Source organism: Moschus berezovskii, chromosome 18 (assembly GCF_049115385.1).
Source record: "Moschus berezovskii isolate FMDL1 chromosome 18, NW_MosBer_1.0, whole genome shotgun sequence".
Classification (NCBI taxonomy): Eukaryota; Metazoa; Chordata; class Mammalia; order Artiodactyla; family Moschidae; genus Moschus; species Moschus berezovskii.
Window position 1 is genome coordinate 13610536 of NC_142477.1, and position 13001 is coordinate 13623536.

General features: G+C 49.0%; 1 protein-coding gene and 1 non-coding gene across 2 annotated transcripts in view; one reads left to right on the plus strand and one right to left on the minus strand.

Moving 5' to 3' along the window:
* Positions 1 to 7771, minus strand: part of SEMA5A (semaphorin 5A) — a 569574-nt gene extending 561803 nt beyond the window's left edge. Inside the window, exon 1 of the mRNA XM_055422270.2 lies at positions 7269 to 7771. The gene's annotated coding sequence lies outside the window, so the exon portion shown is untranslated. The remainder of the gene's footprint in view (positions 1 to 7268) is intronic.
* Positions 7772 to 10682: 2911 nt separating this feature from the next.
* Positions 10683 to 10752, plus strand: LOC129553428 (small nucleolar RNA SNORD123). Its single transcript, XR_008685458.1, has one exon. It is a non-coding gene; the product is annotated as a small nucleolar RNA SNORD123 (small nucleolar RNA).
* The last annotated feature ends 2249 nt before the right edge of the window (positions 10753 to 13001 follow it).

Consider the following 13001-nt stretch of genomic DNA (forward strand, 5'->3'; position numbering starts at 1 on the left):
CTGTTCTAGACATTTCACATAAAAGGAATCATATGACACACGGTCTTTGGGGACTGACTTCTTTCACAAAGCATAATGTTTTAAAGTTCACAGTCAGTGCGGCCCTATCAAGAGTTCATTCATTTGATTGCGGAATAGTAGCCCATTGTATGGCTGGACCACACTCTGTTTATCCACTCATCTGTTTCAGCTTATTAAATCTATAAATCCAACTAAGCAACAGGGCTCAAGGGCCTCATCTCAGCAATACAAGAAGAAAGGCTTCCACAGTTCTAAACTATTTCTGGAATTTCGAAAAATCTCTGTAATGTGTGAAAATGTCATGAGGATACAACACAGTGCCTGGAATTTTTGCGCCTGTGGGTGGCAGAGGGAAGGGCTGCTACTCTCAGTAAATAAACAGCCCTGAATTTCACCTTTTTATGTTTTAATATACATAAACTATTAGAATACACACAAAGTGCTTTATGCTAATCTCCCAGTCCAGCAAGGTCACGGATTCATTGAACAAGCATTTACAACTGGGCAAACAGCCCTGTATAGGAAATATGAAGCTCACGGTCCTTGGCTCACAAAGACATCTGTACTTCAAGATGATGTCAATAAATCAGTTTGGGAGTATCTGAAACACTTTTCTCCACCTAAGTAGTTTTTAGCTTCCACGGTTGGCCTCCAAAGTTTTAACCCATAGCTTTTATCCAGGACACTGTATCGTAGACTGTACTATTTTCATGCCACATAAAGGCATGTTCCCATTCATTCACTCACCACATACCTGAACCCAGGGCAGCCCGTGTGCCAGGCGCTCTTCTAAACACAGATTCACTGGGGGCAGTATTGTCTTGCTCTGAAGCTCCAAAGTTGGTTAAAGCCAATACAGTAGGTTGCTGCTGCTGCTAAGTCGCTTCAGTCGTGTCCAACTCTGTGCGACCCCATAGATGGCAGCCCACCAGGTTCCCCGTCCCTGGGATTCTCCAGGCAAGAACACTGGAGTGGGTTGCCATTTCCTTCTCCAATGTGTGAAAGTGAAAAGTGAAAGTGAAGTCGCTCAGTTGTGTCCGACCCTTAGCGACCCCATGGACTGCAGCCTACCAGGCTCCTCCATCCATGGGATTTTCTAGGCAAGAGTACTGGAGTGGCTTGCCATTGCCTTCTCCGAATACAGTATGTTGGGTTGGAGCAAAAAGCTACAAAGAGAAAAAGAGGAGGCTGAAGAAGAGAGGAGAGAGGGAGGGGATGGTGTCCTAGCTAGTATGATGTGGAGATGTCTTTCTGAAGATGGGACACTTGAGTGAAAGCCCTCTGAGAGGCCAGATCTGGAAGCCATGAGCTGCCCAGCAAGTTGGGGGTGGGGGGAAGCTTTCCGAGCAGAAGGAAGAGAACACACAGAGGTCAAAGGGTCTGGGGTCAGGACGAGGAGACATTGGTGGGACTGAGTCACGTCGGGGGGCCAGGATCACACAGGATGCTTGGATGAACTTAGGCGCTCATCCCCCCAACCAGGAACAGATTCCAGCCTGCTGCAGGGCCCAGGACCCCAGGCGCTTCCCGCACATTAGCAGCAGCCACCTGCCAGCATGGTACCCACACCTGGCGGGCAGCCAGTCCAGCTGGCTTGCTTCTCATTGCATTGAGACTGTCCCCTCGACCTGTCTTCCAGGCCCAAACTTGGGGCCTGCCCTCACCACCCTTCACCAGATGGCCTGGAAGCCGGCCACCACTGCCAACATCACTCCAGCCCAGCGGGCGGGCTGTCCCCTGGGGACCTCTCCACTGGCATCCTAAGTGTCCTGCCCAGTTAAGCAAACAGTCTATCGGAGCCCAGGCTCCCGGTAACTGTTCCTCCCAGCTTTCCCAGAACTAAGTCTCCCAAAGTCAAGTTCACAGCTAGCACATACCGAGGAACTGACCAGATGGGTGTCTGAGAAGCAACTTCTCCTCCCGTTCCAACTTGCACATCAACTGGCACGAACGATGGCTTCATGGCAACGTCCGTTGAACAAAAGGAGGTTAGCATCCCAAGGGATTATTTTTGCTTTATGCCGCACCAGTTACAAACAATGTTCTCAGCTTTACAATCGGTAAAGTTTTATGGCAGATCTAAATCTGGGCCCTGTAATTGCAAAAGGAAATCACAGCAGCCAGTTGTGATGCTAAAGCCCATTTGGCTGCAGCCTGTCCAGTCATAAATGTCCCTGGCCTCCATCCGGGGCGCTTGCTTGGCACCAGGTCCCGGCCAAGTCCTGGCAGCGGGCAGCTGCATCCTTGGTGACTGACTGAGTTCAGCTCCCCGAGAGAGGTCACATCTCCAGTTTTCTTTACAGAAAGGGAAGCTCTTTGTAAGGCATTGTACTGGGGGTCAGTTGGTGAGGAACGCATCTGTTCCAGGAAGTGGCCAGGCACTAACCACTTATGTTTCTGCAGACAATTCACAGACACAGCTTAGCAGAATTTTTCTTATTGCTTTATTTTCTTTTCTTTGACTCTGCTTTTTCTTTGCATAGGCATATCATATATCATTGCCAAATGTTGGGTGAATTTGAACTGATTGAAAGAGGCTCTTTTTCCTGTGAACAATTTGGCCAAGCTCAATCCTGACTGTCACTTGCCTAGAACTTATTTAATTTCACATTTCAGCAAATACAGTATTATTTTCTCCAGGAGAATTGCCTTCTGATAGCATCCATCTCCTGGTTATTTATCATACATATCTGTAATTGAATTACCTATTGCAGTAATGTGATCTACTTGCAAATGGACATAAAAATGCAACATAAAATAAAATTGTTCCAATATGTACCTCCTCATCATTCTACATGAACCCTAGGGTAGCCGATTTCCCAGAGATGGTGACAAGTAAAGAATGACAGATAGGAAGATAAAGATTAGTGAGTTCATGGCCTTCCAGAAAGCAAAGAAATTACCCTCTAAAAATTTATTCTCCTTTAAAAATTTAGTGTTCTTCAGTATTAACCAGGGAACCAATTCAAGTGTATGTAGGGGAAAAAAAGAGTAAAGAATGGATTGATCTAATTTTTTCCAAATGCAACAGTACCACACTAATACATTTTAAAACTTAGGAAAGAGAAGCGAAGTGCTCAACTTCGTTCTTGTCAAACAGTCATTAATCTTGGACAATAAAAGAAGGTAAAGAAAAAGACAACAGCAATTTCTTTGAGAAAATTTTCTGTTTCTTTGAGCCCACCATTGGGTTAATCCTATTTTAAATGTCATGCCCCAGAGACCTATAGCTTGTCTTTGAAGTTGCTTCAGAATACTCTGTGAAATTCAGACCCAAGTTTCCCTAGATCTAGAACCTTTAGATGAAAAAGATTAATTGTGTCAATACCAATACATAACAATAACTTACTTGTTATACTGGACCTTCTCTTGGATCAAGTTTTCATTTGCTTTGGTCTGTTTGGTATAAATTCTGAATCAAAACAAGTTTGTCTATGTATATTCCAGCTTGCTTTAATTTTTCTCTTTTCTTGCCATTAGAAATTGATTCTGTGTAATCTGGATAACCAGTACCTGATAAATTCATCACAGAAGTCAGTGACATCTTTATCAAGCACACCAAAAGCTGCTTCTTCAAACAGCTTCCCAACGAGCTAGCCACTCCTCACTTGTTGAATTTAATCTTTAAGATGCTTCCAATATGTGCAGGAATTAGAAACTGCAGATTGCCACCTATCTACGACTGATCATTTCTACAAGGCAGCAAAGATAGTGATCAAAACCAGCAATTTTCAACAAAACCTCTGCATCTCAATTTTAAAAGGCTGCCAGGGGCATATGTGAAAATGTCTATGTTAACAACAGTACACAAAGACAAGTATAAACAACTTCAAAGTGCTTACTTGTTCTCATCTTAAGACTCAAGAAGAGAGCTGACTTTCTCTGTATAAATGTACAAAGAAGCACGCGGGCAGAAATGGACAAGGTTCCATACACACGCTTTGCACTTGGGTGTAACTCAAATTTGTTAGACACCGTAGCTTACCTTTTGAAAATTATTTCACTCTAAATGTAAAAAAGTGTCACCTTGGTGTTATAATTATACCCTAAGCAACTTGTCTGTGTAACTATAGCAACAAGTTCAGAAGCATTTTAAAACACAAATGTAGTATAATTTTAGAATCAAGAATTATAGAGGATTTATTGCAGGATGTGGAACTTTGCTCAAACACTTGTACACAGAGTACTCCAAAAATGGATTCCTTGACTCTGACATAGTATAAACTAATTAACTTGTTCTGTCTCACAAACTGTAGGATTTGTGATCCAAATCTCTTCTTATGGATTAGGTCCTACTCTTAGCTAACTCTGGAGTTGTTGATTACTTGTTTATATAATGGGGTGCCTTTAGACCTCTGCTGGACATTTAATGAAGGAGGGGAATTTCCCCTCCCCCACTTTCCAGTATGTGTATCAGAAGGAATGCCTCCAATTCAGTGACTTTATAACAACAAAAACAGACATTTGGAATCATTAAAAATAATCACCAAGTTAATAAAAACTATGTAATGGCTCGGCTAAGCAGTTCTCTTTAGTATCAGGAACAAAGGACAGAGTCCCAAGGAGCTGGCATCTCTTATTTTGAGCAATTAGCATACAACACATAGAAGAGTCTGTGGGTTTTAACATTTACCACCAAGACTCTAACGTGAACAAGATTTCTTGCTGCAAAGCAGTGGCTGGGGATTCAGAAGGTCTACAAACTCTAAAACTTAAGCAAAAGTTTATGGGAATATGCACATATTCATCATGCACTGGACAACATCTTTTAACAGCCTCTATACTACACATTTCTCTGTTTCATCCTATCCAGAAATGGGGAAGAATCATTTTAAAAGGCGACTGGCAGTGAAGAGCACAGGTTTATTTTTATCAAGTTGTGAACATCCCCAAAACTTCTTTTGGACAAAAACAAGCTTTACCACCCAGGAGACCAAAGGCTTTGCTCGCAGCAGGAATCTCACAGCTGCTTGCCATTAAAACAACCGATTAGGTTAGTGCAATTTGTAAAAGACATAAAATGATTAGCAACACCCATCTTCTCCCTGTTAAGCAAAGTATGTAAAAAAGCATGTAAAAGTGGGCACCAGCTCATCACCCCAAGGGTCCCCTGAGTATGCAGAGAGTTAGCATGACCAGCGTAGCACCATGGATGAGCTGTTGTGTCATGGCAAAACTTCCCAAGAAAGAAACTTAAGGAAAAAGAAATCTGTTTCAAGTGGCCCAAGCAGTTGCACTTCAGACCGCTATTTTCATTTAAGACAAACAAGGAAACAAATCTTTGGGTGTACAAAATCCCTGTTTCCTCTGGGGTAAACACAGACACAGAGGAAAAGTTATTTAAATGGTACACGAGTTAAGCTATTATCTGCTTGAACTGAAAGTGTGAACTGGTCACTCAAAATAGTGCAGGATAAACTCTGCCGTCTCTTCAACAATGGAAGTGGCATTAACCAGCAATTAATTTAGCAATCCTAATTAGGTGTTAAAATCTTCCCTGGTAAAGTCTGATTTTGTCTTTCTGGGTCTCCTTGCTGCTGCTACTGCTGCTGCTAAGTCGCTTCAGTCGTGTCCGACTCTGTGCGACCCCACAGACGGCAGGCCACCGGGCTCCTCTGTCCCTGGGATTTTCCAGGCAAGAGTACTAGAGTGGGGTGCCACTGTCTTCTCCGCTGGGTCTCCTTAGGAAAGACTAATTCTGTAATTAATAACGTATCTGTTGATTCCAAACTTGGCCATCAGGGCTCTTCCGGATAAGCTGATTGTGACATACAATTGCTTTTCTTAAAAACAAGATTCAAATTCAACATAAACCTTAATTTTAAAAAAAATGATGCAACAATCATTTGTAACTCCTGGAGTTTTCACTAATCTGCTCCTGGAGGAGAACTTCATGTCAATATTAAACATAACTCACATTCTTTTTACCTGATTCCCATTTCTTTCTGGGTAAATACAAAGGTCACGGGGGAGGAAGGCAGACGCACAAACAGGAAGAATTTACAGGGATGCGTTTGTCTCTGGAAGGAGTCTTTCTATTTAAAGGACCTGAGTTTGTTGACTACCTTTCCTGTCCCTTCTAACAAGGCTGACAGCTCCCTCCCTGGTCGACAGATCACCTACCCCGCCACCCTCCGCCTCAAGAAAAGGATGGCAAGATCCGCCTGGTCCTGCGTTTTGCTCACCGGGACCCCCACCCACTCACCCGGCACAGAGAAAGCCTTCCTAGCCAGCCAGCATCCTCAGGCCCTTCCAGCGCTCGCTCTCGGCGCCCCCTACCGGGGGTCCCCGGGACGCCGCAAGTGCAGAAAAAGTTCAACCCCAACTCTCAACAGCCAGCCGCATCCAGGTACAAAGCGAGGGGAGGGCGAGGAGGTGAACGCGCTTCCCGCCAAAGCCCGGGGAGCCGGGATCTGACCGCGCTAGGCCTGGCACCAGGAGCCGCGGCGGCAAGCGATCCCGGGAGACCCCTCTCCGGCCGCGGCTCTCCCGCGCATCCTCCCTTCGGCGCCCGGATCCGCCTCCCAAGCCCGAAATCCTGAGCCAGGAGGGGATGCGAAGTGGTGGGGCGGCGGAAGCGATGCCCGCGGAAAGGGACTGGCCTGGCTGCAGCCAGCCCATCGGGCCGGCGGCTCCCGGGGCCTCTATACCTCCCCGGCCGCGACGATCCGTGACGCCGCCAGCCTCGGTCTCCCTCCCTGTTTATCGACAGCCCTCGGAGGAGTTAAGCCAGGGTCCCACTGCCTCCTGGTTTCTCGCGGGCGCCGCAGAGCCCCAGTCACTCGACCAGAAAACCTAGCCCCAGGAAGGCACTGCGAAGTGACGGTCACCGGGGCCCTGCCCTCCGCTCCCTACGGCGCGAGCCCAGACACGCGCCGGGTGCGTGCAGCGAGCTCCGCTGCGCACCTTAAGGAGGTGTTAGCAGGGGTGCCCTCTCTCCCCGCGCCCGGGGGCCCACCAGGTCTCTCCCCCTCTTTCCCTCTGCACGCTCAGACCCAAACTTCCAGCCCGCGAACCTGCTCAACTGTGGGTGCCCCCCCCCCGCATTGGGTAGTCCGGATCCCGCAAGCGCAACCCCCGGACTGTGTCCCCCGAGCCTGCAGAGCGACCCTCCAGAGATCCACACGACCCACGCGCCGACAACTGCAGCCCCCGAGTCCTGGCCCCCAACGCGGCTCGCTCGCGGCTGCAGCTACGGCCACGCGGGAACGGGGCGGGGTGCGGAGTGGGGTAGGGGGGTCTCTCACCAGGTGCAAGGCGCGTTCCCCGTGCCAGTCATCCGGCGCCCGGGGGGTCAAGAGCGGCTGCGAGGGTCTTCTTCAGCGCCCGCGAGGGAAGTCCAGGCAGCAGCCACCGCCGCCCCCCGCCACTTCCCTAGAGTTACCCCCAACTCGCTGCGCTCCGGGCTGGAGCGGGGGTGCGCCGGCTCGAGCCCAAGGCGCACCGTCCCCGGGCGTACGGCCGGACCCGAGGTGAGCAGGTTCGCGCCCAGCGCGGGCGACGGACGAGGAGGCAAAGTTGGGTGCTCCAGCCAGCTCCGCAGGGAAGTCGCCGGGCGGAGCGGGGAGAGGGGAGCCCCTGGGATGAGCCACAGCACCGGGGCGTCCCCCAGCCGAAAGGAGGTGGAGGGTGGTGGGGGGCCGCTGCTGCGCCCGGGGCCGCGGATGGCAGGGGGCTGCGGAGCGCAACCGCAGCGGGAGCAAAGAGCGCGGGAGCCAGCGCAAGGACAGCATCCGCCGCCGGCGCTGCCTTCCCGGCGAGTAGAGCTGCGCGGGGAGCCGGGGTGGGGAGCGCGGGCCCGCTTCGCCCCGCCCCGGACACGCCCCCGGCCCCGCCCCTGAACCCGCCCCGGCCCGGTTAGCCCCGCCCACTGCTCCGCCTAGCTCCGTTAGCCCCGCCCCGGCCCAGTTATCCCCGCCCACTTCCGCCCCGCCTCCTGCCCCTCCCGGCCCGGGTGAAACCCGAGCGCCCCACCCCGCGCCTGACCTCCCGGGCCCCTCCCCCGACACCGCCCCTTCTCGGGACTGAACCCCCTCCTCTGCTCCCGGGGCGCCCCCTGGACTCTGGGGAGACCCCCACTCCTGCCCGCCCAGGGCGAGCGCGCCCGATCGTTGACTTTCAGGGAGCCCCCTCTCCCCCGCCTCGCAACTTTCGGTCGCTCCCCGGCCCCCAGTCCCCTGTCCCGCCGCTCCGACGTGGCTGCTGGGGGTTGGGGTTGGGGTGCAGGGGTATAAAGGGCCGCAGGCGGCGCGGGCCGAGCCCCGGGACGTGGCGCGTCCACTCCAGCGACCTCAGTTCCAGGTACGTGCGCGCCCCCCACCCCCCGGCTAACCCGGCCGGGAGATGGCGGGTGGGGGTGGGCAGGGGCCACGGGGATCCTGTGGACTCCGACTGTGTGATTCTGTTCCTCTCCGTGTGCTCAGCGCTGGAAACTTCGCAAAAGACCGAGGGCAGTTGCTGCGGGTTCTTGGAGGAGAGTGTTGGTGGGGGGCGGGGGGGTGCGCCTCCAGGCTAGATGGGGTCAATTTTTGCAGCGTTGAATTAGAGAAACGGATAAATCCGGAGAACCAGGGAGGCAGGTCAGGGGATCCCCGAGTGGCCCGGCTTAAGAGAGGATAATGTCCCAGATGGACAGTCATCTCGTCCAGTTATGGGGCAAATGTTACTTGTTGCACTTCGGCCGGTTCTTTCGCCTTTATTGAGCGAGTACTCAGGCGAAAAAGATTCGTAGTTGAAAAGCAGAATACCTTTCAAGACTTCTGGAATTTGTTGGGGAAAAAAAAAAAAGTATGTTAGTACTTGGTTGCAAAACTTTGGGAGGGAACGCTAAAGGGCTACGCCTGACCTTGCTAGATGGGGGTGGGGGGACGGTCTCTCTGGGCCCTTTTCTCTCCAACTGGGCTTCAGAGCGTGGCTTTCAAGCCTCCCTGGGGTGAGGAAATTAATGAACACCCCACCGCGTCCCTTGTACTTCAGTGACAATAACCAGGTGGCCCCATGGGCCCCTGCGTTCATCTGTAAAGACAAAGAACCCATCGCTGGCTGCAAATGTCACGGCTCCGCAGTAGCACGTAGATCTAGGAGAAAGACAACAGAAAAACAAACTGACATTGATTTATCTTTATTTTCTAGAAAAATTTTGCTTATAAAAGAATTAAATCAATCCCGCGGGTTTCCGTGGAAGCCCAGCCCAGCCTCAAATCTCCAGTCTCTGTAGGGCCTGTGATGGAGCGGTTGGAGATACAACTCAGGGCCTCACTCGGATTTCCTTAAGATGTCCGGAGGAAATATCAGTAGCTGGGCGGGCGTCTGAGATGCTTTCTTCCCCGGGGTTGTGCCGGGGGCACTCAGCCAGGTGCCTGGCAGCTGCTGGACTCCTGAGGCCTTCAGGAAAAGCTTAACAGGTCTCCTTCTGTGCTGGGCACGTGGGGCACCAGCTCCATTCCCGACATTCCGATTCTCCTGCCAACGTGGCAGGGAGACCCTGGAGTGCTTCCTGGGGAGGGCGGAGGCTGGCCAAGGTCAAGCTAGGCTGCTCTGCTCCTGGACGGAGGGAGGGGGAAGGAGAAGCCAGCCTCACACCTGACACCATCCAAGGGTGGCTCTGTGGACCTTGGATTCTCCCGCTGCCGGGGCAAAGGGAGACAGAAACTAGAATCCGACGTGTTTAACTGCTCCTTGTCCTTTGCCCCTCAACACTACAGTTAAAGGCATTAGAAAAAAAAAAAAATCTCGGCATATAGAGGACTAAGCGGGGTGAAGGAAGTATCATCCAAAGAGGGCTGATAACATTTAACTCAATAAATGATGTAACTTTATATGTCTGTGGAAGGAGTGAAAGTGTTAGTCACTCGGTTGTTTCCGACTCTTTGAGACCCCATGGACTGTAGCCCACCGGGCTATCCTCGGGAGTCTCCAGGCAAGAATACTGGGGTGGGTATTCTTCTCCAGGGGATCTGCCCAATCCAGGAATTGAACCTGGGCCTCCTGCCTGGCAGATTCTTTACTGACTGAGCAATTAGGGAAGCCCATGTGTACCTGTGTGTGGTGTCGGGGGTGTGGGGGGGGGCTCAATTTGACAGGTACTTACAGACTGCACCAAAGCATTGTTAAAATATGTATTTTTAGTGATAATGAATTATAAATAAATGAATAATGAAAATGAGGAACAGGAGAAACCAAGTAATAATTTAGGATGCACCTTTAAAGCTAAATGGAACTAAACTGAAGTCATGATTTACCTTGCAACCTGGAGAAAGTTCTTGAACTTTTCTGAGCTATAGTCTAGTCAGGAGCTTAAACAAACCTGCTGGCACATACATCCTTTGTAAACATTAACAGAAAAAGAAACTGGTACAAGTGAAATAGTTACCTAAGGCCCTGCACCGAAGTAGGCGCTCTACAACAAAACTCATTTAAAAGAATCCACAGGTGTGTTCTTTTCCCAATTGCAATTTCTGAGTTGTTGTTTTTTTTTCTTTATAAGTCTTAGCTGAAGCCCATGTGACATTAAGCTGCTTCTCATCATAGTCAAAACTAGAGGGAATCATTTCAAAATGAAAGTGTTTAGTTATCTTCTTTTAAACATAAAATTGGAGCTCTCCCTAAACTGTATTAGGTGAGCCATGATATAAAAGAATGAAAAAACCAACCAAACACTTGGTGAAAATGATGAATTCTGGGGCGCTGATTCATGTGATTTGAAAAACGCCATCCATTTCCTGATTCACCTCGGTTTCTGCATGGAAATGCGAGGAGTCGCTTATATCACTGAAACAAATAACTGATTTTGTCTTTTCTTTACCTTCCCCCCTTGTGTTTGAATTTCAGCCTCGTGGTTAAACTGCCACCTCAGCTGAAAGGAGCCAGGGGAGGGTGGCAGAGAACTTCACCCAGAGGAGACCGTCATGCTGCTGTGGGTCATCAGTGACCTTAACAGGAAACCTTGCTGTCTGTGATCCTTACAATGCAATGAGATTGTATCCATATCATGAAAAACCTCAGCGTAGACATCGTGGTTCTAGACGTTTCCATCATAACTGGATTTTCCTACCGATGAACAGGGAACACGTTACAGTCACCAGCCACAAGTGTTCACCCCGTTTTGCTTCTTTTAGATCCATGGCATTGAGAAGTTGAAAAAGTGACTAGATCATCTGATCAACCCCAGAAGTTTTTTTTTTTTTTTTTTCTTAAAATGGCCAAACACTGAGAAAAAGATAGGGAGTTTTATGCATCGCTAAAGTTACCTGGTGCTTTTTGTTCAGCAATTTTAAATATTTGGAAGACTCACAGTTACAGTTGCAGGTGACTGAATCACCAAGAAAGCAGAGCTCAGGGAGCCGTCAGCTCCTAATCACGTGAATCCCTTGAGCTTCACCAGAAACTCTTTAGCTTTTTTATTTTTCTTTTTTTTTTTAAACCCAAGAAACGCTCCCTCCTCTTTTAGTGCAGCAGCCCACTCCCCTGGCAGAGGTAAGCAGACCAGCTTCATTCTAAAAAGCAGCTCCCAAACTAGGAGAGAATAGAAAGAATAGTTGTGGCACATCTGAGAATGAGCGTGGGACAAAGTGCAGGCTCCTGGACTTTAAATGGAAGGACCTGGCCCACCAGGTAGGCGCCAGGGCTCTGCCCGTCTGTGCATTGAGCATTCCGTCATGGCCCCTTCCCTTGTGTCTCAGTTTCCACCCCGCTGCATCCAGGGACCGCTCTGAGCTTTCCGTGTCTGGTCAAGGGAACGTGCTTCACCACTGCCGGCTGTTCGGTGCGGGTCAGCACAGAGCAACGTGGCCCTGCTCCATCCAGGTGAGCTTGACTCACCTGTGATCTCTGTGATCTCTCTTAAGCTCACTTCACAGGTGAAGACCACCTTCCCACCCCTCACAGCCACTTTTGAAGGAGCAGCCTGCCTAAACCTACCCACCAAGAACCTTAGCAAGAACTCAAGGGTACAGCAACCCGAGCGCATATTCAGTAAGAAGTGCTCCCTTATTTTTTACTTAGGAAAATTAATCTCACATAATCTCAGCAATTAATCTCACTTTTAATAAGGGCCTATTAATAAAAGATGTGTTTTTACTTCAACTGTGTATCCAGAAGAACAAAGTATTCTAGAAATCTGAAAGTATTTTTTCCTGGTGTTGGTGGTTAAATGTCTAGATGGATGTATTTTTCTAGCATCCCAGTTTCCTTAAAATAAAATCGGTGTGCTCAAAATACCTCAAGTCATCTTTTTATAAGTATCATATGGGGAAAGGGGGGAAAAAATGCAAAGTTTCAAAGAGTTTGGGACTATCCAAAGGAAATGCAAATTGTTTGCAACATGGAGATAAAGCACTCCTGAGTGCCATTTTCTGACATTTAACCTTATATATATGTTGAGTATCCATACGCAAAGAATGACTACTTTTTTAAAAAAATTATGTTTGTACTTATCAATCATTGTCATCTATATTCATCTGTCTTTGGAAATAGAGCTTTGAGAGGAAATAAGTACATTTGGAAAAACATTTTCAAAGAGAGTACTCATCCTGCATGTATTTAGAAACACAAATTAGTCTTCGTTTATTCCAGCATTTACCAGGGAGATCAACTCGTAATGACCTTGAGTTCAGTGAAAAGCCTCTCTACTGAGTGAAATTAAACCAATAGGCAAAGTGTCTCCTGGAGCCATGCAGTGAGAAGATGAGCTGTTAAGAACCCCATCGCACCGTCTGTCAAATCTCATTCCAGACCCTCCTTTCCGTTCCTCTGTGGCTGCCTGAATTCAGAATGTCAACTCCTCTGGGCCAAAATACCAGCCCCTTCTCTTACATCTCCCTGTCATCGCTAGTCTACATCCCTGCACCACAGTGATCACCTACAAACACCACGCCCACTCCCATCAGCCTCAATAACACAGGACCCCCCGCCCCCAATTATGTTTAAATTGCAATCTCCTGGCTTTGAAAAAAAATTTTTTTCTTGCATCTAGGTTTGAC